Consider the following 24,347-nt stretch of genomic DNA (forward strand, 5'->3'; position numbering starts at 1 on the left):
TCTGTGGTGGGGGATTTTGTGAAATTTAAAGAAAATTTTGTATGAATAGGCAGTTATGTGTGAGTGAGGGTCTAGTTCTTTAACTGCTTTCTGAAGGAGTCTCTTAGGACTACATGAACTCCAAGGGCACCCAGGGTTCAGGAATTCCGGGATCTCCCCCTTTGGAAGGTACACACGTTCAAACAACTTAGATGGCTGACATTTGGCAGATGCATCCTGTTTACCAGTTTATGTGGAGAAATACTAAGGAAGCCAAAGATAAATGGAAAGCAAAAGCCCCCTAGGTAAGTCCCAGCAACCAAGGATAGGCAGCTCTGGCCCCAGTGGCCTGAGGTTGGGAGCTGAGCTTTGGAGCTCTGCAAACCTCTGCTAGCTAGGGGCACTGTCTGGGCTTTCCCACCCCTGATGGGACCTCCGTGGTCCCTGGGCAACTTCAAAGGTAGGGATTGACAACTGGCACAACTGGAGGACTGTAGTCCTAACGGTCCAGCTCCTTCTAGGCCATGGTGATGGGCTTCTTGTCTCAGGTTTCACTCAACTCCCTTCACCCCCAAAGCCCCCTTTTATGACTGGGCAAAGAACTTTATTCACCTTTGTTTCAAACTTTATTCCCAGGCTTCTTCAGCTTAATTAGCTGTGAAGAATGAATTGTGTACAAGCAAAAACTCCCTGCTACATGTCCCACTCTGGCTCCTTCTGCAAAATATGAAGCAGGAGGTGGAAGGCATTTACTGTTGAGTGTGCTCTGTGGCCGGCACTGTGCTAAGTATTTTACTATAATGAGTTCATCTGGTCCTCACAGTGGCCCTGGGAAGTAGGATATTCCCGTTACACAGTCGCACACTTTGAGCTTGGCCAAAAAGATCGTTCAGGTTTTTCCGTAAGATGTTATGGAAAAACCCGAACAAACTTTTTGGCCAGCCCAGTATTAAGTGACTTGTCCCAAATCATACAACTAGTAGATGGGCTGGGGTCTTAATCACGTCTTGTGGTCAGCACACGCTGGGCTTTTAGGACTGAAGGGGAGTGGCATTCCCGAAGGTGACTCATGCCTCACTTAGAGCTAGGGTGCTGGTGGGGCTGCCCGGCAGTGAGATTAAGCCCTGGCCCAGCTCCCAGGCCCAACTGCCAACCCGTCAGCCTAGAATTGCCCACTGACTCTGCTGGGATGTCTCATTTCCTGGTATTGTGATGGTGACGGAGGATCTGACCCAGACATTCCCCAGACCACACCCTGCTCTGCTCCATTGCTGGGTTTGGGAGTCCACCCATGCAGAAACCCACACCTCCTCTTTGCTCCCTCTGGGGCTTTCAGACTGCCCCTCCCTGCAACAGGCCACACCTGCCTGACGCTGGCTCTCTCTCTGCTCCCAGCCCCACGAGCGGTGACAGCTGCCATCCCTCACCTGGCTCACTCCCCAAGCCAGGCTTCTGCACCTGGGGGCCTCCTGGCCAACATGGAAAACCATCAGACTTTCAGACGTCATGCTTCTCTTTATAGACAAAGCCTGAGGGACTCAGAGTCACGTGGATGCCTTGCTTTCCTGTCTAGAACAGGGCCTCCGTGTCGGCTTTCCACCACTTCAACAGAGACTACCCGTCCCTGCGCCCCCCACTTCCCCTCCCACCCATTGATTTAATGAGGGAGATACTCACTTAGTGATGGTTGGAGCCCAAGCGATTTGCCAAAGATAGCTAGCTAGTAAGTGACGGAGCTGGGATTTGAGCCCAGGGAGACTCAGTTCGGGGAATCTGTGCTCCATCACGAGGCTGTGCTGTTGTCCAGGTCAGAGGCTCATGGATCCCGACTTCGTCGTCCAGCTTGTTGAGGTCTGTACTCAACTTCATGGCGTTTGCAAATTAGGTCAGCTTACCTTCCACCCCTTCCCCACAAGTCACGGCTGAAGTCTGGTGAGTGGCTCTGACTGCCTTCCAGGTGACAACTGCCTGTCACCAGTAGTCTTTGGTTATTAGAGTGTCCAGTTGGTTTCCAGCTCACCTGGAAGGATACACATCACCCCAACGTCTTCATAAGTTTGTCACATTATGTGCCTCCCTGAAATCTGGATGAAAAGTATCTCCAGCCAATTCCCAATTAATCTATTAAGCCTATTAAATCAAGGGAAGGAATTGAGTCTGTGATCATCTCTTTTCAGTAAGATCCTTTTCTTTCTTGGAATTTTCTCCTGACTTCCAATTCACTTCCTCCACTCCTGTCCCTCTGTTAATGACCCCTTGGCTGTCACAGGTTTAGAATCTTGGTCTGCACTTGCTCAAACCATATGAATTTGGGTGGGGTATGGTGAGGCCTGATGCAGAGCAAAAGAAACCAGAAAGAGGTGTACAGCTTTATAATTTTATACTCAGTTCCCTGGGGAGAACACTGCATGCCACATAGGGCCACCCAAAGGAAGCACGGGGTTGGTTATGAGGCAGAGGGAGAGACCGGAGCTGTGGGCAAGTGCCTTTATGGTGGTTTCCTTGGGAAGGAGTGAGAGGCCAGGCAGGGTGAGCAAGCTTGCGACTGGCTCTGTTTGAAAGTGGCGACCCCGTGAAGTTCATGTTCGCTGTGACTATCAGAGCACGGGGTGTGGGATTATCTGAAGTCTGCAGGTGTTTTGGGGTGAGCCAGGGTTTACTTGGGGACAGCTCGTGGCCATTTTGCGGATGTTAAAGATCAATTTGCAGAAACGAAGAGTCTGGTTCACACACCCCTCCACCCCAGGACCCTGCCGAGACAAAGCCCAAATCTGCCGGTCTTGCTTTCGAGTCATCTGGGATCTGACCCCACGTGGCGATCAGGGGAAAGAATGGTCATCAATTGGGATGAGGAACTCAAATCTGTGCAGGTTCTCCAGGCTCGCCAGGCCATGGGGCTGGGGGTGGAGGCTTCTTCCTTCAAGGTGGGACCTCCCCTTCCCACGGCGAGGCTTTGAGCTACTTGTCTGATAAGAAGAGGACCAGCCTTGGTCTCCTAACAGTTCTTGCAACACACTTCTTTGTGAAGCAGGACGGGGTCCTGATTCCTAACCCAGTCTCCTGATCACACAGGTGAGGGCTAATAGTTACCAGCTGCATCAGAGTTCCCCCTTGCAGGCAGTGAGAGGGGGTGCCTGTGTGGGTGACAGACAAGGCAGGCGATCTGCACTGCAGATCATCGTTGAAAAACACGGGGAGGGTGTAGCTTCATGTGAGCAATGTGTTCTGAAGGGCGAGGCAGCTTTGAAGCTGCTGCTGGGGACGGGCAGTGATTATGAAAAGCAGCGGTGGGCTGAGCCAATGCTTTTGACGTTACTTAGCTCTTCATTAGGACAGGGGCCCCACCTAGAGGGGCTGGGAGCTGAGAGGACTGAGCGTCCCTGGTAACCACATCCTAATGGGAAGGTGGGAGTCAGAGGGCAGATGGAGAAGGCAAAGCTGCCGGATCTTTCTCCATCTTTCCCACCCTGAGCCCAGGGAGGGAAAGATGAGGTGTGATGTCACAGCGCCCATCTGGAAGGGCTCTTAGCAACCCCCTGTGCTGGCATCCTCCTGCGGAGGGCTAGCGTCCCCAGCACGGACTCCCTGCAGCCTTGAAGACCGGACACCAGAGAAACACAGCCCAAGGAGGCTCTAGGAAGAGAGTTAAAGTAAGTTTTCCAACCAAGGTTGAGTTAACTAGGTATAGTAACCCTTGAGGTTAGTCCTGTTTGACTCTCACAATCACTAGATATCTCTAGTCCCTTATTTTTAAATTTCAGATGACTCTATTTACACTTCTTTTTTGTGAATAGAAACATATACTCTATAAGTTTATTGACAACTTTATTATTCTGGGAGAAAAAAATTTGAACATGCCTTGCCTCTACCCACTCGGGGTCGCCATACTTTTTCTGCAAAGAGCTGGATGGTAACTATCTTAGGCTTTGTGGGCCATAGAATCTCCACTGCAACTGTGAACTCTGCCTTTGCAACATGAAAGCGGCCCTAGACGATGTTTACACAGGTGAGCCTGCTGCGTCTAGCTGGCACCACCACGTTCCTGAAATCAAAGCATGTGTCGGGTGGCCGTTCCCAACAGTGACCAGCAGGCGGATGCTGCCTGGGTTCCTGTGATCAGGTCAAGGCCTCGGGCAGGCTTGGTGGCAAAGGATGCTGGGATTGTGTCGTGGTACCTGCTGCTGGTCCAGGAAGGGAGGGTAGCAGGTGCAGGCTAGGTATTTGCAGATCTGCGGGGCAGCCCCATGTTGGGGAGAGTGAGGAGGATTACGAAGAACACGGGCTTCGAGGCTGTGGAATGTGGGGAACAGGAGAGGAGACATGTTTATTATGACCAGGACCCCTAATTTCCCAAGTGGTGCAGAAACCAGTCTGTGCCCTCTGATGAGACTTTACTAAACATTTGGGAGAGTCGTGATTTGATAGAACAGTCTCCCTGCCCATCTCTCAGCTTGCCTCATGAAGTGGGGCCCAGTTACACCTCTCTGAGAGGGTTGTGAGCCTGCCTGCGCTACCAGAAACCTGGTCCCAGGCTGATGACAGCAGAAATGTCCACTCCCTGCATCAGAAACCCCACCCAGTCTCAGCTTCCCTCATGATCCCAACAGGCAGATGACATCAGAACACAGCAGTGCAGGATCTGCATGCTTCCAAATGCCGTGAGGGTCTTAGTTCTGAATAGCTTTCTGTGCAGAACACTTGACTGGACACTCCAGGTTGAATTTTCCCATATCAGGCCCTACTTTCCTATTTATAGAGGTGCCTCTAACATGGGGCAAAGGTGTTGTTTTCCCCTGGATCTCAGCCTCAGAATGCCTGATACCAAATCTTCACAGAAGCACACATGCAGCTTCTCAAGAATCAGTAATGGGGGACTTCCCTGGTGGCGCAGTGGTTAGGAATCTGCCTGCCAATGCAGGGGACATGGGTTCGAGCCCTGGTCTGGGAAGATCCCACATGCTTCGGAACAACTAGGACGATGCGCCACAACTACCGAGCCCTGCACACCACAGCTACTGAAGCCTGCGCGCCTAGAGCCCGTGCTCTGCAACAAGAGAAGCCACTGCAATGAGAAGCCCGCGCACCACAACGAAGAGTAGCCCCCGCTCGCCGCAACTAGAAAAAGCCCGCACGCAGCAATGAAGACCCAACGCAGCCAAAAGTAAATTAAAAAAAAAAAAGTCAGCAACGGTATGCAAGCTCAGGGCTGCAGAAATCCATAGTGAAAAACAGGCTCGTGGGAAGAACCAAGTCTGTAGAGCAGATGCTGACCTGACCGTGAACTACATGTGATTTTACCTTACAGAATTCTTAGCATCTTAACTGAAAGCGTGGTTTTTCACTGGGGCTGCACAGTGCACTTGTCTGGGAAACTCTGAAAACTACTGCTGCCTGAGCCACGCTCTGGAGCGATCAAGTCAGAAGCTCTCAGAGGGGTCTGGGAGCTCGCATTGTCCCCAGAGTTCCCAGATGATTCTAATGTGTAGCCTGAGTTGAGAACCACTGCTTTGAAATGCTGACATCGAGGTGACTGGTCTTATTCGTCAGGAGAGGCTGGGGTATCCCACAGTAATGAATCCCAGTATTTCAGTGGCTTATCATGACAAAGTTTGGTTTTTCAATCACACTGCATGTCCAGTAAGGGTTAGTGGGAGACTCTGCTCCGTGCAGGCAGCTTTCTGACGGAGGCATCCTTATTTGTGAGGACACCATCTTAAACCGTTGGTTTCCTTGGTTGCTATGGCAGGAGAAGACAGCTGGAAGGTCACGCCAGGCTCTTCTCTGTCTGGGGCTGGAAATAGCACATGTCGTTTTCTCTAGAAGCCCATTGGCCAGAGCTGGTCACATGATCCCACCCAGCAGCGAGCAACTTGGGGGAGGGGCAACAGGGCTGCGGGGTATTTGATGAGCAGTTTATTGGTGTTTTTTTCTCACAGTCAATCCCCCAACACTGACTTGGTTCTTGCTTCACTGAAGGATCATTCAGGAAGTTTTACCAGAAGGAAACAAACAGGCAGCCCTAAAATAGTGGTCAGGTTCAAGTCTCCATCCTTTGGAGGCAGAGAGCTGCATGCCATTTGAGGAATTTTCTAGCTTCCACAAGTCCCACCGAAGTTGAACAGAAAATCCTATTTTCACCCTGGTCACTTAATGTACAGTCAGCCCTTTCAGGACTTTCCATGGATTTGTCGTTTCTTTCAGCTGTAGTACACTGTATTGAGTATTGTAGCTTTGCAGGGGATATTGACACTTGGTAGGACCAATTCTCTCTCCCTGCTTTTCTTTTTCAGAGTTATCTCATTTTTTCCCCCATGCATTTATTGTTTCAGAAAATTTTTAAATAAAAAACTTATAAATTTGGTTATGATTTTTTTGGGGACTGGATGTCTTTATACTGTTATCTCTGTCTCAGGAAAATGCTCTATAATTCTAATTGTTAGTCTTCTAAATGTTTCCCAATGAATGTTAGCATTTTTTCTCATACATCTTAACGTATTCCTTGTTAAGTTTATTTTCAAATATACATACATGTACATGCCTGTATGTGTGTATGTTATGTACATAAATATATTGAAAGTGTGTAGAGGATACTTTTCCCATCTTATTTTCTAACTGCAGTGTTTCTCTGATAAGGTTAATATTGATTGGTATTTGGGGATAGATATTTTATTATAATATGAAAGTATTCTAATCTCAGTTCACAGAGTATTTTTTTTGTTAGTAGTAGATAGTGGACTTTATAAAATACCTTTTTTTAACCACCTATTAATATGATTATATGCTTTTTTATCTCTTTTTGTGTCCTGTTGATGAGATAATAATAATATTTTTCGAGCATTATACTTAATCCCTGAGGAGTAAAAGCAGAACTCCTTGGCTTTGCATCTGCGACCTTTCAAAGACTGACTGTAAATGGACTTTTCCGGTCTTACGAGTACATTCCGTCATCGCTCCCATCTCACTTCAGGTCACCTGACGATGAGCATTTCCCCAATCCCACACACTTTTTGTAACCCTCATGTTGTTCACTTTGTCTGTTGCACAGTACCCTTATCTTCCAAATGGGGACACCCCCAAACAATCTTCAGAGCTAAGGTGACCAGGGGTCCCAGTTGGCCTGGGACAGTTCTGGTTGGACACATGTCCAAATGTGTCTTGGGTTGGACAATGAATTCTATGGTCACCTTCTCCTTCGATAAATTGTCCCTGATCCCACCCCCCTTCCCCCAAAGACTTGAATTTCTCCCTTCTGTGCTCCCATACTTCCTGTGCAGAGTTTCACTATGGCATTTATTACACTGTATGCTCCCCCAGCAGCTCTGGGCGGGCACCCCTAGGTGCTCGATACATTAGCCACGTTGGCTGAATGAATGAATGAGTGAATGTCATGACCTCATTTTTTTTTTTTTTTTAAATAAGAGGAGGTATTTTTCAAGAGCATCTCCCTTCTCAGAGGGTATGCCCTCTGAGGCTTCTCTGATGGGCAATGGCCATGCTGCTTGGTCACCAGTAGCCACATGCCCTCAGAGGGGTGGGGACCGGACCCTGGCAGGGACGTCTGCAGACAGCCTGCTGCCTCAGGGTCACTGGTAAATGCAAACCGTGGGCTTGGTTCCTGCCAAAGGGGAGATGGAGGGTGTGGAAGGCAGGCGGAAGGGACAGAGGAGAACAGAAAGGGCAAAAGGGAGGAATGGAGGAAGGAGAGAAAAGGAGGAAGGTGGCAGAGTGGGGAGGAAGGGAGGGATGGAGAGAGGCGTAGAGGGGGAGGTAAAGCAGCAGTGGCCGGCCCAGAACAAGGCTGCGCCCTCTCGCTCTCACACAGCTATGTCGGGGGTGCTAATTTCTTGGCTATTTGGGGAAACTTTGCAGGCATATTCACCTGTCTCGAATGTCTCGGGCCTCACCAGCCTGTGACTGCAGAGCAAGGTCACATGTCTCTTAACGACTCACTGCCTTTGGTGTTAGGACAAAAACCCCTGAAGGAGTCCCAGGGCTCTGTTTCTGAGGGTTCTCAGGGCGCGGTCTCCTGGTTGTGCAGAGGGCGGTATTGGTCAAGGCCTGGCACGCTGGTCCCCTCTTTCCTCTGCCCTTTGCTGCCTCTGATGCCCATGACCGTGATGGGCTCCATCTTTCGGGGCTCAGCCATTCCAGTGATTCTCCTGCTCCCATCACCCTGCTTTCAGGAGAGAGGGACTCTGTTTCCCCTTTACTCCTCAGGCCCTTCCCTCAATTTTGTACTACCCAGCGGACCTTGAGCTCTAATCTTTAATGAAGGTTTATTGAGAGTAGAGAGAGAGTGAATGAGAAGCCCGGACGGGCGGGAGGTTGCAAAGATACCTCTCTTTAGGATCCCCCCTTTTTGAGGGACCTTGCAGCCTGGCTCCGATCCTGCTGGCTTTCTGCGGGGTCCCCTCACCACCCTACCCCATTCCCCATGGCCATGTGGCCCCTGAGATGAGGCAATTGTACCTCCTCCCTCACCTGCCTTTGGAGTCTGTATCAGTCTCCTGTGGCTGCTGTAACAAAGGACCACAAACTGGGTGGCAGAAAACATAGTCATTTATTCTCTCACGGGTCTGGGGTTCAAATTCAAGGGGTCAGCAGGGTTAGTTCCCTCTGCAGGCTCTGAGAGAAAATCTGTCCCTTGCTTCTCTCTTAGCTTCTGGTGGCTGCTGGAAATCCTTGTCATTCCTCAGGTTTGCAGAGGCATCACTCTAATTTCTGCCTCTGTCTTCATGTAGGCTCCCCTGCCCCCCCACCCCGTGCATCTCTGCATCTTAAATCTCCCTCTCCTTCCTCTCCTTCCTCCATTCCTTGGACTTAGCGCCCCCTTCCCTTAACCTAGAATGATCTCATCTCAAGATCCTTAACTTAATCATATCTGTGGGGCTTCCCTGGTGGTGCAGTGGTTAAGAATCCGTCTGCTAATGCAGGGGACACGGGTTCGAGCCCTGGTCCGGGAAGATCCCACATGCCGTGGAGCAACTAAGCCCGTGCACCACAACTGCTGAGCCTGCACTCTAGAGCCCACAAGCCACAACTACTGAAGCCCACGCGCCTAGAGCCCGTGCTCCGCAACAAGAGAAGCCACCGTAATGAGAAGCCCGTGCACCGCAATGAAGAGTAGCCCCCGCTCGCCGCAACTAGAGAAAGCCCGTGCACAGCAACGAAGACCCAATGCAGCCAAAAATAAATAAATTAATTAATTTTTAAAAAGTCACATCTGCAAAGACCTTGTTTCCAAATAAGGTCGCTCTCACAGGTACCAAGAGTGAGGAGTTAGATAAATCTTTCTTTGAGGCCACAGTTCCTAACCCACTATGGAGTCTTTACTTCCCATTTCAGGATGGGCACTTTCCAGGATGAAAGGCCATTAATTCTAGACCTTCTGCAAGTGCGGTCTTGCTCTTCGATCCCCACAGATAGACCACATGGAGCACACAAGTCGAATATCCATCCTTGTCGTGTAGTTACTTTCAAAGGGCAACTTGTTGGGATTGCCATATACACACTACTATGTATAAAACAGATAACCAACAAGGACCTGCTGTGCAGCACAGGGAACCATACTCAATACTCTGTAATAACCTGTATGGGAAAAGAAGCCGAAAAAGAATGGATATAGGTACATGTATAACTGAGTCTCTTTGCTGTACACCTGAAACTAACACAACATTGTAAATCAACTCTAATAGGAAATAAAGAATTAAATTTAAAAAATAAAGTAAAAAAAAGGGCAACTCAGAGCTACTTGCAGAATGAACTGAATGGAGAGTGATACTCTGACTGTTAGGAAGGCAGCACAGGTCGTAAACTGAAGGGCACAACGCACTAAATGCTCATGGAAGAGACACAGAGGCCCTGACAGAGGTTGTTAATCTCAACGTTGTAAACGCAGCTGGTGGACCTGGAGGAGAAAGGCCAGATGGTCTGTAAATGTCTTGAGGCATCTACAGAAGGAAGTCAGCTCACCAAGGCTGGAGTCTGTTAATAACCGGGCGCTGATAAGTAGAATTAGAAGACCTTATTCGCAAAGCAGAAATAGAGACACAGACGTAGGGAACAAACTTATGGGTATCAAGGGGGAAGGGGGTGGGTGGGATGAACTGGGAGATTGGGTCTGACATACATACACTACTATGTATAAAATAGATAACTAATGAGACCCTACTGTATAGCACAGGGAACTCTACTCAAGGCTCTGTGGTGACCTAAATGGGAAGGAAATCCAAAAAAGAGGGGATATATGTATACATAGAGCTGAGTCACTTTGCTGTACAGCAGAAACTAACACAACATTGTAAAGCAACTACATTCCAATAAAAATTAATAATACTAATAAAAAAGAAGACCCTGCAGCTTTTCCTATTTTGTGCCTCCTTAGGAACACTGAAGTCGGCAGTATGTAGGAGGTGGGTTGAGAGTTAGTTCTGTGGTTGAACCAGTAGAGGATGCCCTGGGTTAGGTAGAGACAGACACGTCTCCATACTGAAGGCTCTTAAGTCAAGGGTTGCCAACTCAAACGTCTGCACGGCCAGGCAGGTAAGGGAAATGAGTGTCTTGGACCAGACGGGGGACTGCCGGACTCCGGGAAATGTAAGCTCTGTCTATAGAGCTTAGACTGGCTTATAGAGCCAGTTGTGGGAGAGCGGGCATTTCTGACCTAATGTAGGGAGGGGTAGAGGCTTCTGAGGTCAGGAGACAAGAGCAAAATCCACAAATACCAGGGAGACCTGGGCAGGAAACATCGCCCAAGGAACCCATGTGGTGGGCTGAGCCCCAAGGCAAAGAGAGGCACGAGGGGCATCCCATCCCAGCACTGTTTTCCTGGCAGCCTGCAACCTTCAGCGGTGCTCCTGTACTTTGCATACTTGCTGGCCCCAAATACTGATACACTGGGAAAAGTCACGTAGGAACCAAGGAGGGTTCTGTCATAGATCGACATCTTCCTTCTGTTTACCAAGCAACATGAACTCTTTCGTTCTGTAGCAGAAAAGACTGTAGGTTTGTCAATGTCCCCACACTGAAGACCCAGGGTTCAGATTCCAGCTCTGGCTTCCCTCCTTATTAGTTATGTGACCTTGCGTAAGATCCAACACTTCTTGGAACCTCTGTTTCCGTTATTCACTGTGATGTAACAACCCATCCCCCAAACAGTGTCTTCAACCAATAACAATGTTGATTTTTCTCAGCCGGTCTTCCCATGTGCGGTCAATCAGGCAGTTGGGGGGAGGGTTCCCTTGAACGAAGTCTTCTTTGCTCTCACATCTGGCGCCTGGGCTGGGAAGACTCACACAGCTGGGTTTCTGGGGCATCCTGTTCTCCCCACGGCCGCCTCAGGGCAGCTGACTCCGTCCATAGTGGTTCAAGGGTCCTAGAGCAAGTGTCTCAAGTGAGACAGGCAGAAGCTGTGTGGCCTTTTCTTTTTCTTATTTTTTTTAATAAGACTTTAATTAATTTATTTATTTGGGTTTTTTTTTTGTTTGTTTTTTGGGTTTTTTTGCCCACGCTGTGCCACATGCAAGATCTTAGTTCCCTGACCAGGGATTGAACGCACGCCCCCTGCAGTGGAAGCGTGGAATCTTAACCACTGGACCGCCAGGGAAGCCCCTGTGTGACCTTTGCTAACCCAGCCCGGGAGCCACACAGCACCCCTTCCTCCTTATGTCCTCCTCGAGGCAGCCACCATCACCATCCCCTGACTGGAGGGGCAGGCTGTGGACTCCACCTCTTGATGGAGTGCGTGTCAAAGAATTTGAGGACATGTTTTAGAACCATGACACTATCCATACCACTTCACGTAGAATGGATGCACCTCAGTTTCTTTCACTGAACTTTTCCTAGTAGCCACTTTGGTTATTCCGGGGTTTTTTTTGGCTGTGATCTGCAACGCCGAATAAAGCATCTCTGGGCGTAGAGTACTCTATTTTCTGTTGCTTGCCTGGTAGGGGGGTGCCCAGAAGGGAGCTTGAAGGATCAAAGAGTAGGGACATTTTAATCCACTTTTCAGTTTTCACTTTAAAATGTCTTGTTTGTAGAAATAACGTAATAAAAATTACAATAGATTGTCTTCAGTGTATTTGGAGACATCCTGAGAAGCAAGGAAAACCAAAGTATATTGTTTTTAATAGAATATGTTGTTTTTAAAGCTATTTGAAGACATGAGAAGATTCCCACTTTCCACACCTGGGTTGTTGTGTACATGGGCCAGGGGGTATTTTGGGCCCACTTACATTCCATCTTCATGATACATAATCAAGATACTTTTGCTGAGATGCAGATAGGTTCACAGCTCTAAAAGCAGCTCTCATGTGCTGCAGGAGAAAGCTGCCCCTTTGTGAAAGTCTAATGTGTCCTCACCAGTGGGGCCAGGACAAAGCAGACAGGACACAAGGCGACCCAGCTGAGCAGAGGATCGCCGGAATTACAGACCCACTCAATCTAAGTAGCATTTCGCTGCCTTTTAGAAACATAAGCCCACGTCCCCATGCCAGTCTTTCTTATGCGATCTCTGGCTCTGCTGTCCCAGCAGCTGCCCTATTTCGTGCCGTGTATTATGGAAAATATGTAAGCATTTGAATACAATTTTTTTTGAGCTCCATCTTTCCCTTCTTACGGATTGGACCGTTCAACTAGAAAGTGAGAATCTCTGTTCTCTGCTAGTAAGCCCTGGGTCTCCTTGAACAAGAGCAAGAAGAGTATGGAGAGGTGGCTATTACTTGAATGACTGCCATTACAGCAAACCCTCCCTGGGCTTAAATTGTGTAGATCATTGCTCCTAGAATTGACTTCTCTTTGCCATCTAGACACATGGGCTTGGAAAGGGCTAGGTTCGTTCTCTTTTAAGTGTTTGCAAGGTTCATAGGAGAGAGCTGGAATGTTAGAGCTTGTTTTTCTTTGGCTGTGAGCTTAACCAGTGACCTTGGGAGGGACTTGCCACTTGGTTAAACCCTTTCACAGCAACATGGCATAGAGGATCCAGCCCTGAAATTGAGAGTGGAGAGACTCAAGTCTTAGTTCCAGCTCTGTCATTAACCTGGTGGGTGACTTTGGGCAATTTGCTTCTCTATGGGTGTCTTTAGATGCCCCACTTGAGAAGTACAGAGCTGAACTTGGCCAATCCCTGTAGACATCATAGTTCTAAAATTTGATGATGTGTGACTGCTATCCCTGAGGGTCTTACTTTGTTTCAGAATTTCTTCCATCTTTCTCTTGCTGGTTCCAGATAGAAATGAGGGCTTGGGCATGGAGGAGAAGCACATATTATATTCTTGGCAGAAGGGGTTTAAAACGGCAGGGAGATTGTCTTAGGCTGGGATCTTCCAAAGCACACTCTTAGACAAAGACTTGAGTATAATTGGTTTAGTTCAGAGGCTGACTGGGGAAGTGAGACAGGGAAGAGAAGGAGACCAATACAGAGGGTATGAGCAAGTTACTACCATGGGCAACCGGGGCTCAGTCTTGCTGGAGACCTCTGGGAGGACGTATCTCAGAGTTGCCCACCAGAGGGTGAGGTCTCTGGGGTACTTTCCCCCCAGAGGTGTTAACTCCCCAGCGTGTCCAGCTGGTCCCTGGCGCAAGCCAAGAAAAGTCCCTCGGATAGAGCATTGCGGATGTTTGCAGCCCATAAATTCCAAGCCAGGGGGCATATGTACAGGAATGGTGACGCCAAGAGGATATGGGTGGGGCGTCGACAACATCTGCTCTTACGGAGGCGGCACGGAATTTTTTCTGATCTACTTGGCTGCTCGTTGTATTCGAGTGCAGAAGAAATATATCTTGAGAGAGATTCCACATGTACTTAAGCAAGTTTGGGAGTCTTTTGATGTTCCACTGTGTTTGGTAGACAGAGATTGTATTGAATTAGAAGGAGATGTCTCTTTCGGCAAGAGGCTGGAGACCTGGGCTTGACACATGCGGGTGTGACTATGTTGAGATCACATGATGTTGGAGGAACTTATAGAATGTAGGAGGAGTTTGTGGACAGAACAATAACTGAGACCCCATGAGGGAGAATTTCAAGGGTGGAAATAAGGACACATGTGGAACTTAGATGCCCAAGAGTATCGTGTAAATGAGGACGGCCTGATGGTTTTCTCATGGACATGCTCCCAGCCAATGCCAATTAGCTGAAGGTTCATAAATTCACCTTTTCTCCCTCATTCTGTCTGTGCCATCACTGTAGGGAAGGAAATCTTAGAAGGTGCAACACCACCCACTTTGATACGTTTTTGCAAGCATCCACCATGGCAGACAGAACACTCGACATTCAGGGCAACTCAAGAGAAGATGTAGTGAACAATAACTCCACGGGGAGTGAGACACAGGGAAATAAAGACCAGAAGAGACAAGGAGTGAATGCAGGGCTGGGCCAGAACAGAGCAGAGGGCTTTCCTTCCGACCGTCAGGATCACGCAGGCATCTCAGAGGCATCTGAGCTCGGCTTTGAATTTGGATAGAACAGGCGATGTGCATGAAGAAAACCATGCTGGACAGAGGTATGGAAAAGGGCACGTTGAGAACATGTTTGTGTTTCACTGGCTGTTCTGATGTGGCTGAGACGTAGGCTTTATGCAAGAACATCTTGGACAAATATCAGGGTGGGGACCCGTGTGTACAGAGCTCTGAACGCGGGCAGAGGAGGTAGGAGTGGGTTGTGAGGGCAATGGCACCCCTGAGGCTCCCAGAACAAGGTGGGGTGTGTCTGTGAGGTCTTTATAGAACACGTTTATGAGTGTTCCCCATGACTCAGAAGCAACCCGTTGAGAAAGAAGTGTGTAGAAGCTTGCCGAAGGGTGGCTGGCAGTGACATGGCGTCTTGAGCATGGAGGTTTCTGAAAAGCAGCTTGTACCTTTGGCTTTCTTTCTTTCTCCTGGAGAGCAAGGGACAGATCTGGGACTTGAACCCTGGTCTTCTAACCCCCCAGCAATCGCCTCCCTCCAACACATCTGAGTCTTTTTTTTTAGAAGGGTGTTGACACCAGAACCAGTATTAACAAAAGCTTGAATTCCTCAATAGCCCCTCTCTCAAGAAATCCCTTCCCTGCTCATTTATTCATTCACCAAATACGTATTGAGTATCTACTGTCTGCTGGTCTCTGTTCTAGGCACGCTGGAAGCAGCAAAGGAACAAAACAGAAAACGTTCCTGTCTTCCCGGTGTTTACATTCAAGTGGGGGAGACAGAGACTAAGCAGAGGACAAACAGGTGTGTGAGATGCTATTTCACATCCTTTCACAGCTCCTCACACCTTCCAGGACAGAGGCCACTCTCCTCTACTTGGCCTTCTAGACACTTCCCGGTCTGTGCCGGGCCGCTTCTCCAGCCACTTCTGCCCACCCTCCCTCTGAGATCCAGCTCAAAGTCTCCGTCCAGTTGCCTGCGCTTGGACACAGTTTCCTTGTCTGGCTCTGAGTTTTGTTCCCCTTTCAAGCTGACGACCCAGGTTTTCTGGAACCATTCCAAAATCAATTTTTTTCTTGTCTTTTCTTATATACTGAGGCCCCGAGTTAGGATGCAATTGTAACCAGATCCCAAGTTTGATGTGGGAATTTGGCCCCCTTTCCACGCCCCTATTTCTCTCTTCTATCACATCGAGTGTGCTGCTTTGCCTGCCCACATTCCCTGCTCCCCAGCCCAGGAGCTCTGGTTCAGCTGCGTCTCAGGACCCCAGCTCAGAGCCAGCACACAGCGCTTCCTAGACCAGTGTTCAGACGGCCACGCGGGCTTCAGAGGGAGCAGATGCTGCCCGTGTCCCTCAGAACCGAGCAGCATTCAGGGAAGGAGGTAGCTGGTTCTTGACCTTCCACCTCCAGCTCTGAGGCAGGAGGAACCGAGCTGGAACCAACTTCAAAGCCATGTGGCTTCCTTGGCTCCCAGGACGGGGTCCGTGCCATCCCTGCAGGCCAGGCCTGGTGGACGTTTATCATGCTTCACAATATATTAAATGCAGGTACTGAGCCCTGTTCTGGGCGTAGGTCACCTGTTGCCCCTGGATGTTCTCTGAGGACTGAATCGAGCAAGCCTGCAGGTGGGTGAGCAGAGCCTGGGGCACGTTTCAGCTCAAAGGGGCCAAAGCAAACACTGGGTGTCTCAACAGAGCACATTCCTGAGCGCATTAAACTGGGTGAAGTGAGCACAACCGGATGGAGACCGGGGAGGAGACAGGTCGTGGCCCCTGAATGCAGCCGGGCAGGGCAGCCTGCTCTGGAAGGGGCCCAGCACTCAGCATTCTCCTTCCCTCCACCTGTCCTGATGCTGCCCGCTCCTTCCACGGCCTGTTATACCCCCAACCGTGGGGCAAGTACATCTCTCCAGCTTTGGGGGGAAGGAGTTGGCCGGTTGCAGGTCGCCATCAGCACCACCCATAAGGAACTTACTAACCCTGGCGGGCAGACAGGCTGCGGTGGAGCCAGTCAGCTGGCAGGAAAGGATTATGTGAGATGCAAAGTGACTGTGACAGACCGCCCAGCCGGAGACCTGGGAGGTGGGGATTTCATAACCCACGAGAGTCAACCAAGGCCAAAGGAGTTACAGAAAGCACCAGGTGGGATCCGCAGGGGAACTTCTTGGACGGGGTGCCCATGAAAGATGAGCACGGTGTGGTTCAGCAGCTCAGCAATTATTTCGCTTCATCCTCAAGCCTGCCTCCTTGACCGTGACCGTCCTTTGGTTTCTGGGCTAATGAACGATAAACTGTTTTAAAAGGCGTGTGTCAAGGGGGGAAGTGGTGGTGGTGGTGGTGGTGGTGGGGTGATGGTGGTGGGATGAACTGGGAGATTGGGATTGACATATACACACTGATATGTATAAAATGGATAACTAATAAGAACCTGCTGTATAAAAAAATAAATAAAATTCTAAAATTCAAAAAAAAACAGGCATGCGTGACTTGGAATGTTTGTGAGAAGTGTTGAAGGTGATGCCTATTCACTTGTTTGTGCACTTAGAAAGGGAGGGTGATGTAGGAGAAACCTCTGGAGACAGAAATACCTTGGCTTCAATTCTGACAAGCTGTGAAGCCTTAGGCCAGTCGCTTAAACTCTCTGTATCTATTTTTTATTCTATAAAAAGAAAATGGTGATGCTTGGAGTAGAACTAGTCCCTAAGAAAATTTATTGTATTGGAAGTGGGAAAACTCAAGTCAAATACGTCCATAAAAGTATATTTTAGAGGGTATATATTTAGAGCGCCCATGATATGTCCATAAGTGGTTTTAGAATGTCTTTTGGTAAAAAGTCATGAAAACACAACGAAAGGAGAAGAGGGAGGCTGGAGAGTGTTTCAGTTCTGGGGTCACAGAGTGAGTGAGCGGGGGGCAACCTGTGCTGTACAGGCAGCCCCTCCAGACTCTCTGGCTAGGGGTCCCTTCCTCGTGTTGATGCATTTTAGTAATAAGAACCATGTGCTGAAAAAGTCCTAACTGAGACAGGGCAGTACACGGTCTTATGACTTAGCCAGGGAAGATCGACTGGAGTGAGTTGTGGAGCTGAGGGGATAAGATCAATGGAGCAAAGCTTGGGTGGACAATCAAAGGTCTGTCCTGAGCCTGCAGCCCATGGGTGTCCTGTCCTGCACATGGCGTATGCCTGGGGTCTCTCCTTCTGGCATAGCCGTGACCTGTGTAAATAATACAAGGGTTGTCCTGTGACTGTCACCGCTTTTCCACTTGGTGGCTTTGCCATCTGGAAGGGTCCTTGGAATGGAGTTCGTTCTCCTGGGAGAGTTTTCTGAGTTTGACATTCTGTTGCCTTGATAGCTTCCCATGACCCTTGCTGCCCCCAGGAAGGGCGGAGCCCACCCCAGATACGCACTGCTCAGGGTTGTTGAGAGGATGAAATGAAATACTATACGAAGATGAGCTGAATCCAGCAGCACCTACATGCTGTAGGCGTTATCCAAATTTAAGTACCATTACTTTCACGATATAGTTATTTAAAGAACGTGCTAAGTTTAAAATTAAAGGACACCATTGCGACTGCCATTGTGTTCATTCCAACTCTTCCCACCCTCTGCAGCCCTTCTCTTTCCAAACCTTTGGCCCTTATTTCCTTGAATCAGATGTGACTTTCCTCAGAACTCCAGAGCTTCCTGTTGCCTGTCAGGTAGGACTCAAACCAATTAACCGGATGTTCAAGGTGTTGTGATTGACCCCGATCTTATACCTCCAGCCTCATTTTACACCATCACCTCACAGTGGGCTTTTTGCTGGTCCCCAACCAAGTCCCCGCTTCACACCTTCCTACCTTCACAAGCTGCTCCCTTCACCTTTCAATCCATTCCCGCTTCTCTGCTCCTAGGCAGAGGTCAAAAGTCACTTTTCTCAGTCTCCCCCAGACAGAGTGAATGGCCCTCTTCAGCATGTGGGTCAGTATCAGCCCTGGGTTCTCATTTCCTTGAGCTCAGAGACTGAATCTCCTCCTCCGTCCAATGGCTCGAGCCATCCCTGGCAATAAATGGTCTCATCAATGCCTGTGGGATGAATCGAATGATAATGAAAAAGCCCCATGCAAGCGAATCCCATGGAAAGGTATAGCTGCCACCTGGTGGGCATCTCCTGCGTCAAGGTCACTGTCGGTGATTGTGTTATCTTGTTAATGACATTAGCTGCACTTCTGTTGAATTCTCTGTGCTTAGGGTTTTTTTTAACCTTTACGACAGCCCTGAGGTAGGATTGTCAGGAGAGTCACAGCCATTCCGCACATGTGGAAAGTGAGGCTCTGAGAGGCTGGGTGACTTACACAGAGCCAGTAACTGACAAAGTCAGGATTTAAATCCAGGCCAATGAACTACAAGGGCCATGCTCTTAACCTTGTAACATATATCTATTTTAATCCTCAGAACAACCCTTTGAGGTAGCTATTAGAATCCCCACTTTGCAAAAGAAGAAGCTAAAATTGAGAGAGTTTAAGAGACCTGCTGAAGGCTCTGTCACCAGGAAGCGCTTGACATGGGATTTGAACCTAAATTTAAGCATACACACTTTCCATCCCTCTTCTCATTTAGCTCTCACAGCAGTCCTGGGAGTTAGGCGGTACTAGCTGTTTCAGAGATCAGGTACCAAGGCTCAGAGATTCAGTCATTTGCTAAAGGTCACACAACCAGGAAGTGGGTGACAGGCAGTTGGGATCCAAGTTGATGATCTTTATACAATGCAATACTTCACACAATGCACTGCTCTGTAGAAACCCATTCCTGAAAGCTGGCTCTTATTCTTGGTTTCATCCTGACATAGAGAAACATGTTAACCTCTCCACAATTGAAGCCATGTCAGTAGCGTTTGGTTTCCAAAGAGTCTGTGTACGGATCAGTGTGGATGGTCAACCGTCAAGAGGGAAGAATCTGACACGATGGGCCAGTGAGCTTGGATGCGGCAGAGCTCACCGTTGGACCCGAGCCCCACCCTAGCCTCATCCTATCAAGGCCACACAGCACAGTGGACACATCCAGCTCGAGCAGATTTGCAGCTGACGGGTCCTGGCCTGGGGCCAGCACCTCTGGAGGACCAATCCTGGCAGGAGGAGGAGACTCAGAGTAGGGACTTTATGAATGGCATGTGGGTGTGAGCTTAGACCCAGAGACCAGGAGGAGGAGAACATGCCGGGTGCCCTGCCTCAGACCTGCAAGAGCTGTTGGGTAAAGACTTTGCTAACTTTGGTTTATTTATTCGTTTTAAAATTTAACTTTTAAACATTTAATTTTTTTTTTTTGAAAAATGCAAAGAATCCACGACTTTCTATAGTGATCCAGGGCTGCATGTCTCCATTTGAGTGTGCAGAAACAGAAAAGCCTTGCCAAATGTCAAAAGGAGAGACTTGGGGAGAGGCCGGAGCCAAGCAGCAGGGCACGGAGAGGCTTTGACCTGGAAATCAAGTCAGTTTTCTTCCTGTCCCTCAAAACTTCATCAGAACGTCGTTGCCAGCCAGTCACATCCCCTTATCACTTTTCCAGCCAGCTTTGTAACTCTAAATGTTGGACGGAGAACTGATAAGAGTAGGTGATTGACACTCGCAGCTTCCAGAAGCCCCGAGGGTCACCTGCGTGTTGGGGAAACCTGCTGCTCCTGCTTGGATGCCCAAGGGCAGCAGGGGATCCTAGGAGGAGGAAGGAGGACCATGCGGCATCGGGGGCCCTGGGCTGTGCTCCCTGCCGGAAGATGCTGGAGCAGCCTTGGGGTTTTGTTCTCAGGGAGGTCTTCACTTGCCTTATTCAAAACGTGCTCTCTGTGACTGCATTGAGGGTCTCCCCCATGAGAACAGCGGTGGAGTGTTTGGGGTGCTTATTCCTGAGGCTTCCTCATCGTAGTTGGGAGGTAATAAAGAGGCTAAAAGGCTTTGGAATTTTAGGCAATCTTACTTTAGAAAAAAAAAAAAAAAGGAGCAGGAATTTCCATCTGATTCGTGAGAAAGTCCCATCCCAGACATTTTCCTCAACAAATGACAAACACTCACTAAACTCAACTTATAAGGACCATATGTTAACACAGGACATTTCATGGTACTAACTAAATTTATCTTCTTTCTGTTATATTAAAGATGGTTATTTATTATGTTGTTGATTCAGAATTATCCTTTAAACTTTGCTTATGCTAAAACAAACAATAAATCTCTTGAATTGGCGAATGATTTAATCGAGTGACACGCAAGCAAGTCTAACTGCACCTACTTGGAAAGACAAAATCGGGGATTAATATTCCCTTAACTACAAATGCTTCTATTTCCTGGAAGGTGAATACAGATTAACAGGCAGTGGATTGCATCTTGACTGAACAGGTACGGTTTTTTGTTTGCTTGTTTGTTTGTTTTTTTGGCTACAATGAAGTATTATGATCTTCCTTAAAGAGTAAAGTGGAGTCTTAAAGTTACATTAAGATGCTACATTAAAACAGTGGTTCTCAAAAGTAGCTGCACGTTGGAATCATCTGGGAGTCTTTAATGATCCTGATGCACTGTCAATTACATTAGAATCTCCGGCATATGGTTTGGGCGTGAGTAGAATGTGAACCAGGCCTTTAGTGTTCACATGGGGGTCTCTTTGCTCTAATGCAGTGCTGTACAGCCTTGGGTGCTAGACATTGATGCCTGGGTCCCACTCGCAGAGATTCTGATTTAACCAGTCAAGGCATGGCACTGTAGCTGTGCCCAGGTGACCCAATCTATAGCTATAATCTGGTCGTCCGACGGCCCGTCTTCTAGCCCTGGCTGAGACCTTGACTCCTGCTATGACTCGAGAGAAATCTTTAACCTTTATCATGTCTCAGTTTCCTTTTAAGCTCAGTAGAAACTGGGGGCCAATGTCGGAGTGAATGTCCCCTTCAGGCCCTTCCTGCTCTAAGGGGTGGCTGAGGCCCCCTCTTCTTTTACCAGAGGGGACTCAGCACCTGGAGGTCTCCACTCTGGGTCCAGGAGTATGGAGAACGGCTCCAGAGGCCATGGGGTGGACGGGCAGAGGCTGCTGGAAGGAGCAGACAGCACAGCCCAGAGACTCAGTACCTCGTTTGGACAGAAAGAGACCAGCCAGGGGCTGGCCAGACAGTGAAGGGGTTGTGTAGAAAGGGGGCTGAGAACCTCCCATCCTCCTGCACGGCATGGGATGCTGGAGGCACCTGGTGGGCACCTGGAAAGACACTGTTGAGCGCACAACAATACAAACAGAGCATCTAGCTTTGCAGTCAATTCTCCAAAGGTGTTGGGTTGTTTCCACAGTTCCTCATAACTCTGTCTTTGTGTAGCGTGTTTCCAATTTTTTTTTTTTGCACCAGTCCAAAGACATACATGTGGCAACATAGAAAAATACCTTGGATTAGACTTTGGATTATAAAAATATTAATGATTAAAAGTGTAGCTCACATTTCTTTAGGGCTGATGGGGAACATCTCTGTGCAAAGCCCCTTACTTTTAAATTTTAATAATTTTTAAATTTACTTTTGAATTACGTCCTTTAATTATCATACCCACAGTCTGAGCTAGGTACTACTGTTATCATCTCCAGTTTACAGCTGGGAATACAAGGGTCCGAAGAGGCTAAGTACCATGCAGCAGGTCGCACAGTAGGTGGCAGAGTCAGAATGTGAACCCAGGACTGTCAGATCGTGAGGGCAGGGTGTGTAACCACTACACGTACTACCCGGAGTGACCCTGGACGTACGGCAGAAGTCAGACCTCAGTTCACAGCTGTGGCGACAGGCGAGAGAGAGGATGGACATTTTCCCTTACAGAACGTCAGCTGATCCCTCTAGAGAGTCCTGAGAGGCAGGTTTCAGGGTCACACACATTTTGTAGATGAGGACACTGCCATCCAAATAGATCACCTGCCTGAGGACACAGTGCCAGTAAGCGGAAAGATGGGGACCGAGTTCGCCTCTTCCAGATCCGCGGCCCATGCTCCTTCCACCCCTCGTGCTACGGAGATTGGCGGGCTTTGTCGACCCTATTCCCCCCCTGAATCCCGGCATCTGGCATGCATGATATGCGGCACTCGGTGGGCTCACAACAGAGATTTGCTGACGAAAAGCCTCCCACACCTGCTGGGCACAGAGGCAACGCGAATCCCCGCACCCCCACCCCCGTCCTCCACCAAACGCAACCTTTAGCAATTCAAGCTTGGGTGTCACCTCCCCAAGAAGTGGAGCAGAGGGCCTTTGGTGGACGTTTCCCACCTTTGGACCCACTCTTCTGAGTGTATTCACCTCCTGCACCCAGATACTGAGTCAAGGACAGCACGATACATAGCTCCCGGCAGGTACTGAAGGCGACCTCAGCCATAAGAGAGTGGGGACTCTGGGTGTTGATTCAGGAAATCTGTCTGGTTTAAACCCAGGTATTGACCCAAGCAGATCCGGGGTCACGCCCAGCCTCAGCTTCCCCTTTGCAGATGTAGATAACTTTTCTGTCACTGCACATCTCCCCAGGCTTGGGAGCCTCCCCAGGGCTCATCGCCTGGGGTCAGGGAGAGGGGAGGGCCCCGTGCCCAGCACTGTCTACAGAGACCCAACGGGGCATGCAGGCCCCCCCCTCCCCCTCTCTGCTCCAGGCTGCTGCCTGATTGCTCATGAAAAGGAGGCTTATTTCTGGCTGGAAAAAGCCCTGAGGCAGCGGATTTCAGTGTGAGTAAGCGATTCCAGGAGCATTTAGGGGAATGCGGTCTTGTCTGGAGCGCACAAAGCTGCCCGGGTTAGATTTAAAAGGAGGAGGAAGCCTGGGCTTTCTCAGGGGCCAGGCATGCAGTCCCGAAATTAAATCCCTGCAAAAGAATGTCCTCATCTTTATGGATGCAGGAAGAGGCCAGTGTTTCATAAAAGGAACGAGGGACAGCAAAGCCAGCTTCAGGAAATTCCCTTCATCCCGGTTGGAGATCTAAACAGCTCAGATCCCAGGCCCCTCCGGCCTCCAGCCCTCACCCCATGGCAACCTCTAGGTGAACTTGCTCGGTCTGAATCTGGGGGAAGGAGCCCCTCCCATTTCTGTCATCGTTGATATTCATGGCTGGGAGAGAACAGAGCAGGAAGCAACATCTATTACTTACCACTCATGCATTGCGGGCACATTATCTTGCTTAATTCACTCTTTACCTCCTTTACAGATGACGAAACTAAAGCTCACAGAGGTCTCTGTCCCTGGCTCAGATCACACAGCTAGTGAGAGGCATAGCCAGGCCTCCAGTTAAATATGCCCCTGCTAGGAAGCCTTTCCTGCCCCCGGGACCATGCCCACCCCCCAGCCCACTATATCTCCTGCAACACTCCCCTCTGTCCAGTATAAGTCCGGTGTTTGTCTTCCATAAAAAAGAGAAAGTGAGCTTCTGGAGGGCAGGGCCTCCAACTCACCTCCATATATTTAGCTTTTAGCACAATGCCAGCCACAGGGCAGGCTAACAGTTCATGTTACTGAATGGATCCTGTGCCCCTTATGTGGCCTCACGAGGTCAGGGATTCTGACAACCAGAAATAAAATCGCCATGACAGCAGCCAATATTTGCATCTTGCTTATCAGCATTTTGGTGCCAGAGGCAAGTCTGATTCTTGCAACAGCCCAAAGGCCCCAGTCATTAGGTCCATTAAGGCCTTCCCCGGTGGCGCAGTGGTTGAGAGTCCACCTGCCGATGCAACGGACGCGGGTTCGTGCCCAGGTACGGGAAGATCCCGCATGCTGCGGAGAGGCTAGGCCCGTGAGCCATGGCCACTGAGCCACGGCCACTGAGCCATGCGCGTCCGGAGCCTGTGCTCCGCAACGGGAGAGGCCACAGCAGTGAGAGGCCCACGTACCGCAAATAAATAAATAAATTATGTCCATTAAGTGGCCAGAAGACCCAAGCACAGGATCAGGGAACCCACAGGGCCCGCTTAGGCTCCTCGGTGAAAAAGCTGGAGC

This window comes from Delphinapterus leucas, chromosome 2 (assembly GCF_059928025.1).
Source record: "Delphinapterus leucas isolate spDelLeu-1000000601 "Yukka" chromosome 2, BTC_Dleu_Yukka2, whole genome shotgun sequence".
NCBI classification, from domain to species: domain Eukaryota; kingdom Metazoa; phylum Chordata; class Mammalia; order Artiodactyla; family Monodontidae; genus Delphinapterus; species Delphinapterus leucas.